Genomic DNA, 8,886 nt, shown 5'->3' with positions numbered 1-8,886 from the left:
TCCTTAATTAATGCAGTCTCAGATCCTGCGCCATTTGATTGGAGCAGATGCTGTGTTCCACTCACCAGAGGTCTTAGGATCCCGTGGGGGATCCTGTGTGGGTCATTGCGGGTGCCCAGAGACTCCCCGGGCCAGGAACCCCGGTGCTGCAGTGGACCGGAAGGGACTTATGCCCTTGATCAGGCCGGGTTGTCTGCTTCCCTAGTTAATGCAGTCTCAGGTCCCACTGGATTGGATTGGAGCAGACGCTCTGTTCCACTCACCAGAGGTCTTAGGATCCTGTGGGGGATCCTTTGTGGGTCCTTGCGGGTGTCCGGAAACTCCCTGGGCCAGGAATCCCCCAAATTGCCCTTTTTATCTCAGTGAAGAATTGAGTTGGGATTTTGATGGGGATTGCATTGAATCTGTAGATTGGTTTTGGCAGGATAGGCATTTTGACTATATTAATCCTGCGAATCCATGATCATGGGAGATCTTTCCATCTTCTGAGATCTTCAATTTCTTTCTTCATAGACTTGAAGTTCTTGACATACAGATCTTTCACTTCCTTAGTTGGAGTCACACGAAGGTATTTTATATTATTTGTGACTATTTTGAAGGGTGTTGTTTCATTAATTTCTTTCTCAGCCTGTTTATCCTTTGTGTAGAGAATGGCCACTGATTTGTTTGAGTTAATTTTATATCCAGCTACTTCATTGAAGCTGTTTATCAGGTTTAGGAGTTCTCTGGTGGAATTTTTAGGGTCACTTATATATACTATCATATCATCTACAAATCGTGATATTTTGACTTCTTCCTTTCCAATTTGTATCCCCTTGATCCTCTTTTGTTGTCGAATTGCTCTGGCTAGGTCTTCAAGTACTATATTGAATCATTAGGGAGAAAGTGGGCAGCCTTGTCTAGTCCCTGATTTAGTGGGCTTGCTTCCAGCTTCTCTCCATTTACTTTGATGTTGGGTACTGGTTTGCTGTATATTGCTTTTATTATGTTTAGGTATGGGCCTTGAATTCCTGATTTTCCATGACTTTTATCATGAAGGGGTGTTGGATTTTTTAAAATGCTTTCTCAGCATCTAATGAGATGATCATGTGATTTTTTTCTTGAAGTTTTTAAATATAGTGGATTATGTTGATGAATTTCTGTATATTAAACCATCCCTGCATCCCTGGCATGAAGCCTACTTGGTCATGATGGATGATCGTTTTGATGTGTTCTTGGATTCAGTTAGCAAGAATTTCATTGAGTATTTTTCCATTGATATTCTTAAGGAAAATTGGTCTAAATTTTTTTTTTTTAATTTGTTGGATGTGTGTGTGGTTTAGGTATCAGAGTAATTATGGCATCATAGAATGAATTGTGTAGAGTTCCTTATGTTTTTATTTTGTGGAATAGTTTGTGAATAACTGGAATTAGGTCTTCTTTGAAGGTCAGATAGAACTCTGCACTAAACCCATCTGGTCCTGGCTTTTTTGGTTGGGAGACTATTAAGGACTGTTTCTATTTCTTTAGGGGAAATGGTACTTCTAAGATCATTAATCTGATCCTGATTTAACTTTGTTACCTGGTATCTGTGTAGGAAGTTGTCCATTTCATCCAGGTTTTCCAGTTTTTTTGAGTATAACCTCTTGGAGTAGTATATGATGATGTTTTGGATTTCCTCAGGATCTGTTGTTATGTCTCTCTTTTTTTTTATTTCTGATTTTGTTAATTAGGATACTGTCCCTGTGCCCTCCAGTTAGTCTGGCTATGGGTTTATCTTTCTTGTTGATTTTCTCAAAGAACCAGCTCCTGGTTTGGTTGATTCTTCAAATAGTTCTTTTTGTTTCCACTTGGTTGATTTCAGCCCTATATTTGATTATTTCTTTCTGTCTATTCCTTTTTGGGTGAATTTCCTTCATTTCATTCTAGAGCTTCTAGGTGTGCTGTCAGGCTGCTAGTATATGCTCTCTCTAGTTTCTTTTGTAGGCACTCAGAGCTATGAGTTTTCCTCTTAGGAATGCTTTCATTGTGTCCCATAAGTTTGAGTATGTTGTGGCTTCATTTTCATTAAAATCTAAAAAGGCTTTAATTTCTTTTTTTAATTTTTCCTTGACCAAGGTATCATTGAGTAGAGTGTTGTTCAGTTTCCACATGAATGTTGGCTTTCTATTATTTATGCTGTTATTGAATATCAGTCTTAGTCTGTGGTGATGTGATAGGATGCATGGGATAATTCAATATTTTTGTATCTGTTGAGGCTTGTTTTGTGACTGATTATATTGTCAGTTTTGGAGGAGCTACCATGAAGTGCTGAGAACAAGGTATACCCTGTTGTTTTAGGATAAAATGTTCTGTAGATATTTGTTAAATCCATTTGTTTCATAACTTCTGTTAGTGTCCATGTGTCTCTGTTCAGTTTCTGTTTCCAGGATCTTTCCTTTGGTGAGAGTGGGGTGCTGAAGTCTCCCACTATTATTGTGTGAGGTGCAATGTGTGCTTTGAGCTTTACTAATGTTTCTTTAATGAATGTGGCTGTCCTTGCATTTGGAGCATAGATATTCAGAACTGAGAGTTCATCTTGGAAGATTTTACCTTTGAGTATGAAGTGCCCCTCCTTGTCTTTTTTGATAACTTTGGGTTGGAAGTCAATTTTATTCGATATTAAAATGGCTACTGCAGTTTTTTCTTTGGACCATTTGCTTGGAAAATTGTTTTCCAGCCTTTTAATCTGAAGTAGTGTCTGTCTTTATCCCTGAAGTAGGTTTCCTGTAAGCACCAAAATGTTGGGTCCTGTTTGTATAGCCAGTCTGTTAGTCTATGTCTTTTTTTTTGGAGAAATGAATCCATTGATATTAAGGGATATTAAGAAAAAGTAATTGTTTCTTCTTGTCATTTTTGTTGTTAAAGTTGGCATTCTGTTCTTGTGGCTGTCTTCTTTTTGAAGGTTTGTTGAAGGATTACTTTCTTGCTTTTTCTAGGGCGTGATTTCTGTCCTTGTATTGGATTTTTTCTGTTATTATCCTTTGAAGGGCTGGATTCGTGGAAAGATAATGTGTGAATTTGGTTTTGTCGTGGAATACTTTGGTGTCTCCATCTATGGTAATTGAGAGTTTGGCTTGGTATAGTAGCCTGGGCTGGCATTTGTGTTCTCTTAGTGTCTGTGTAACATCTGTCCAGGATCTTCTGGCTCTCATAGTCTCTGGTGAAAAGTCTGGTGTAATTCTGATAGGCCTGCCTTTATATGTTACTTGACCTTTTCCCCTTACTGCTTTTAATATTCTATCTTTATTTAGTGCATTTGTTGTTCTGATTATTATGTGTCAGGAGGAATTTCTTTTCTGGTCCAGTCTATTTGGATTTCTGTAGGCTTCTTGTTCATGGGCTTCTCTCTGTTTAGGTTAGGGAACTTTTCTTCTATAATTTTGTTGAATATATTTGCTGGCCCTTTAAGTTGAAAACCTTCATTCTCATCAACTCCTATTATCCGTAGGTTTGGTCTTCTCATTGTGTCCTGGATTTCCTTGATGTTTTGAGTTAGGATCTTTTCTTTTTTTTTTTTTTTTTTTGCATTTTGCATTTTCTTTGATTGTTGTGCTGATGTTCTCTATGGAATCTTCTGCACCTTAGATTCTCTCTTCCATCTCTTGTATTCTGTTGATGATGCTCGCATCTATGGTTACAGATTTTTTTCCTAGGGTTTCTATCTCCAGCGTTGTCTCACTTTGGGTTTTCTTTATTGTGTCTACTTCCCTTCTTAGGTCTAGTATGGTTTTGTTCAATTACATCATTTGTTTGGTTGTGTTTTCCTGTTTTTCTTTAAGGATTTGTAACTCTTTAGCAGTGTTCTCCTGTATTTCTTTAAGTGAGTTATGAAAGTCCTTCTTGATGTCCTCAACCATTATCATGAGATATGCTTTTAAATCCGGGTCTAGCTTTTTGGGTGTGTAGGGGTTCCCAGGACTGGCTGAGGTGGGAGTGCTGGGTTCTGATGATGGTGAGTGGTCTTGGTTTCTGTTAGTAAGATTCTTACATCTGCCTTTTGCCATCTGGTAATCTTTGGAGTTAGTTGTTATAGTTGTATCTGTTTAGAGTTTGTTCCTCTAATGATTCTGTTAGCCTCTATCAGCAGGCCTGGGAGACTAGCTCTCTTCTGAGTTTCAGTGGTCAGTGCATTCTCTGCAGGTAACTTGTCCTCTTGCAGGGAAGGTGCACAGATATATGGAATTTGGACCTGCCTCCTGGCAGAAGATGAAGGCTTGAAACTTTGCCTGTCCCAGAAGCTGTTAGCTTCTGTAGTCCACACTCTCACCTGCGCAGACTCAACCCTTAATTTCTTATTCATCCCCAAGATCTAAACAACTTTGAAAGCCCCATAGTCTTTACATATTAAAAGTCAATCTCTTTAAAATGTCCAATATCTTTTAAAATCCAAAATCTTTTTACAATTAAGTCTCTTAACTGTGGGCTCCACTAAAATAGTTTCTTCCTTCAAGAGGTAAAATATCAGGGCACAGTCACAATCAAAAGCAAAAATCAATCTCCAACCATCCAATGTCTGGGATCCAACTCAACAATCTTCTGGGATCCTCTAAGGGCTTGGTCACTTCTTCAGCCATACCCTTTGTAGCACATGTGTTGTCCTGTAGGCTCCAGATGCCTCTACTTCACTACTGCTGCTGTTCTTGGTGGTCATCTTATGGTACTGGCATCTCCAAAACATTGAATGACCCCTTCAGTCCTGGGCCATCAATTGCAACTGAGGCTGTACGTTCACCAATGGCTTTCCATGGCCTCTCACACTGCTGAGCCTCAGCTCCTCTGCATGACCCCTTCATGCCTTCAAATCCAGTACCACCTGGGTGACCCTTACACATTACCAAGTCCTGCCGCAGCAGGAGTACAACCTTGGGTATCTGTTGAACACAGCCTGTTTGTCCTTTCCATAAACAATTCCCAGAAGTTGTCACCTCAGTGATGCTGGTCTCTTCTTAATCACCGCTAATTTCTTAGCTCCAGCTAACCAGCATCAATAGTCCCAGTAATGGAAAGTTTTTGCTTTAGTAGTTCTGGTATCTTGTTAATCACAGCTGATTCTTTAGCCCCAACTAACCAGAACCACAGAGTAATCAAACTGCAAAATAGCAATGGCCCCGAAAAGAGTCTTTAATTTTCCCTATGAAATTTCACAAGCCAGGCCTTCATCTTCTGCACTGTTATCAACATTATCTTCCAAGCTCCTACACACCATCTGACAGAGCTCTTAACACTGAATGGATCTTCTAGCCGAAAGTTTTAAAGTCCTTCCACAGTCCTCCACAAAACCTGGTCAGGTTGTTACAGGAATACCCCACACTGCTGGTACCAATTTGTCTTAGTCAGGGTTTCTATTCCTGCACAAACATCATGACAAAGAAGCAAGTTGGGGAGGAATGGGTTTATTCGGCTTACATTTCCATACTGCTGTTTACCACCAAGGAAGTCAGGACTGGAACTCAAACAGGTCAGGAAGCAGAACCTGATTCAGAGGTCATGGAGGGATGTTTTTTACTGGCTTGCCTCCCCTGGCTTGCTCAGCCTACTCTCTTATAGAACCCAAGACCACCAGCCCAGAGATGGTCCCACCCACAAGGGGCCTTTCACCCTTGATCACTAATTGAGAAAATGCCTCACAGTTGGATCTCATGGAGGCATTTCCTCAACTGATGCTCCTTTTTCTGTGATAACTCCAGATGTGTCAAGTTGACACAAAACTAGCCAGTACACCTTGCTCACAATGCCACACAGCAAAGAAACCACAAGGCAGCTCTACCATGTTTACAAACTCAGTGCAGGCCCACCTGCATCCTGAACATCAGAGTTAGGTATATAGTGATTGTCAGGTAAGTTTCAGGGCCTGGTTTTCTGGTGCTGCTGTAGGTGAAGGGCAGGGACTACTCTCCTGTTCCCATGTCACTGGTGGCAAGGGCAAAGGGAAGAGAAGGGATTCTCTTCCTTGAAGACAACTCACACAATAAAAGAGGAAGGGCCAGATCCTCCTCTTTTAGCTCAGTTGTAAACACACACTCTTGTTGCTCTTGGCAACCTCTACATGTATGGCCAGCTCTACTATGGTGCCAGGTAAGGAACTTGGCCAGCTCTCCTGCTCTAATGAGCTTGAGGCCATATATTTCACATGCTATAGGTGGTGATAGGAGAGTAGGTATCACTCACTTTGCCACTCCATCCCTTGGGACGAAAATAGTAAGACCAGGTCCCCTATGTTGCTATTTTGGGGGCTAGCTCATCCACAACTCACACAACATGTGTGTTTGCTCTCCCAAGCAGCAATCTAGGTGTGTGGTCAACTATCTTACAATCAAGTCTCCAATACCAGCTCTACTACAATATCTATGTGAGCAGTAGGACCCAGTTCTGTACAGTCCTCAGTCACTGATATGACCTTGGGCAGCAGCCCAGATCAGATATGTCTGCCTTGCATTGGGTGGTAACAGAGCCCTGCTGTTGCAGGGCCATGGACCCTGATGTGGCACCCAGTGGCAGCTCCAGCCATGACCCCAGCATGGCCCCTGATGAGATCACTTGTTATTCGATTTAAGCTCACTGCTCTCTAGTTTCCAGTTCTGCCTTTCTTCACTGTGCCCACATTCCTCTGTTTCTCTTCAATTTCTCTACCACTTATACACTCCTTTTAGTGGTACGGGAATTCTGAATGTCTTGGCTTGTTTCAGGAGGGTTATGCCCAATATCTGCATTATGGCACCAAAAAGGGTCTCCTCATGTGTCAGGCATGGTCTTTCCCCCCTCTCTCCACAACTCCTGGCCTCTGCAGTATCTGACTGGTGGTCATCTCTGGCTAGTTCCCTATGTAGGGCCCATGGCACAGGCCTGGTGGTCATTGATTGGAGCTCTCAAGCTAATTTCTTGGTAAGTTTTTGGATGTGGTGTTTGGGACGTCTCAGATGGGGTTTTTTTATTTTCTGGATTATTCTCCATTCTGGGATCCCATCTGGGTCTGCAAACTGCTGGACTGGTATTCATCTCAGGCTACTTCTCTGTCTAGGACCCCTGGCACCAGACTGGTGGTTGTGTAAGGGATGTTTCCCCCCCACCCAGGGAATATTAGTCTACTAATCATTCAGATGTTCATAGGTAGACTATAGTCCGCCTCCTCTCTGCCACTTGTTGACACACATATGTCACAGAAGACTTATTGCTATACCCACCCATAAAGGCAGGAACAATTTGATATTCTTTTGGTAAAATTGAACCTAACAAATGGCCTTGTCCATTCTGTTGTTAGACCATGAACAAAAATTACTGGAAAAAGTAGATATAAATATTTTTCAATGTATATACTTTTTAGATATCAAAGTTGAGTGAACACTTGCTAAATATTTAAAGGTTAAAATGTAATTGATATGAATTTAGCTAAATGCAAACAACAGGTATTAACAATCCCTCTTTAAAGAGAAAGCAATAGAACTTAATAGAGAAATCAAGCTTTCAGTTGTGCTTTCCCCAGAAAGAAGAAAAGGGACATAGAGATAAATGTGGTGGCTCTTGGTTGAATCAGGGGAAGGTACTGTGGTGACTAAAACAAATTCATAGAAAAATGTACTGGTTGTAGATGGGATAAATTGATTCATAAGAATGTAGTGCTATCATAATCTGGAAGCTGAGCAGCTTCAGGAGTCTTCGCAAAGGTCTCCCTACAGCTGGAAAAAAATGCATTTCCTTACTGTTCAATTCATGGCATTTTTCAATTGAATGATGAAATTTGTATTCAGTGATAAATATGTCTTCAGGGGATGAACTAGGTGTGTGCTCAGTTCATTGGCAGTCTGATGGGAAATTTTACTGCACTCCATGTCAGAGGTTAGGCAATAAAAGCATTTCATTTTGAGGTTAAAATCCATTTCAGTCAAGTGGATTGCAAATAATTACATCGTAGGACCAACTCACAAATTTCTAGTTTTAGAGAAGGCAGAATTGTAAATGAAATTTAGGTTATAATAGCAATTTAAAATAATGATAGACATGGAATGTTACAATTGAAAAAGAATTTACATACATCTAATTTACTCTGAGAACTGGCTTGGCACAGTCACTCAAGCCAAGTGAGTAAGTGACTAACTCTCAGCAAGACCTGAGGATTGACAGCCAGTTCAATACTCTCCTTGTCACCACAGTCCTGACTCACCTCATCTCAGAAGGTATGTATACTTTTAAATTTTCTTATCTCAGGCTAGTGACTTTGATATTTTCAACTGCTTTGAAAGTTTTTTTGTAAAAATAGCTTTGATCCATTTATCCTTCTCAGATTTAGAAGGATTTTTTAAAATAGTGACATTTCTTTTTACTATTTCATGTCCTTCTACAAAATTAGAAGTCAACTTGGAACAGTGTATTCTTTCCTGAAAATGTATGAGAACATGCTTCATCAGTTTAAAAAGTTATTTTATGACAATTAACTTTGTGACTTTTAAGAGAGTAAGAAACATGTAACATGAAATGATCCTTACTATCTGCGGAGCAAAGTGAAGTCCAAATAATTTAACTTACTATATGCTTTTATTTTGTTCTTAACACATTCCCTCTTCTGGATTCTTCTTCAGTGAAGTGCTCTGCCGCAGACCCTCTTGGGTCTCTTGTCTGTGTAGGACGGGTCTCTCGGTGCAGATGGGCAAGGAGTCGGGAGGGAATGACAGACAGATGCACACAGGAGATTGTGTAGAATCTGAATGTAATTTGTCAAGTCGAGCATCAAACTTTTTATACAGAAGAATAACAAGAAACCAGGCAAGATACATTCACCAAGTTACAGTGGCACAATACAAAAGGAATGCATACATCAAAAGAAGGCGGGTACCAGGCCACTGCCACTAAGAAGGGAGCCAGGTGTAAAGC

At 40.5% G+C, this 8,886-nt stretch overlaps 1 pseudogene; it reads right to left on the bottom strand.

Annotated features, from left to right (window-relative positions):
- Nucleotides 1–7,094: 7,094 nt before the first annotated feature.
- LOC115030791 (small nucleolar RNA SNORA17) lies at nt 7,095–7,215 on the bottom strand (annotated as a pseudogene).
- Between the last annotated feature and the right edge of the window lie 1,671 nt (nt 7,216–8,886).

This window comes from Mus caroli, unplaced genomic scaffold (assembly GCF_978045245.1).
Source record: "Mus caroli unplaced genomic scaffold, Mus_caroli_1 scaffold_3, whole genome shotgun sequence".
NCBI lineage: Eukaryota > Metazoa > Chordata > Mammalia > Rodentia > Muridae > Mus > Mus caroli.
The sequence above is the reverse complement of the archived record's forward strand: the minus strand, read 5'-3'. Positions and strand labels throughout refer to the sequence as shown.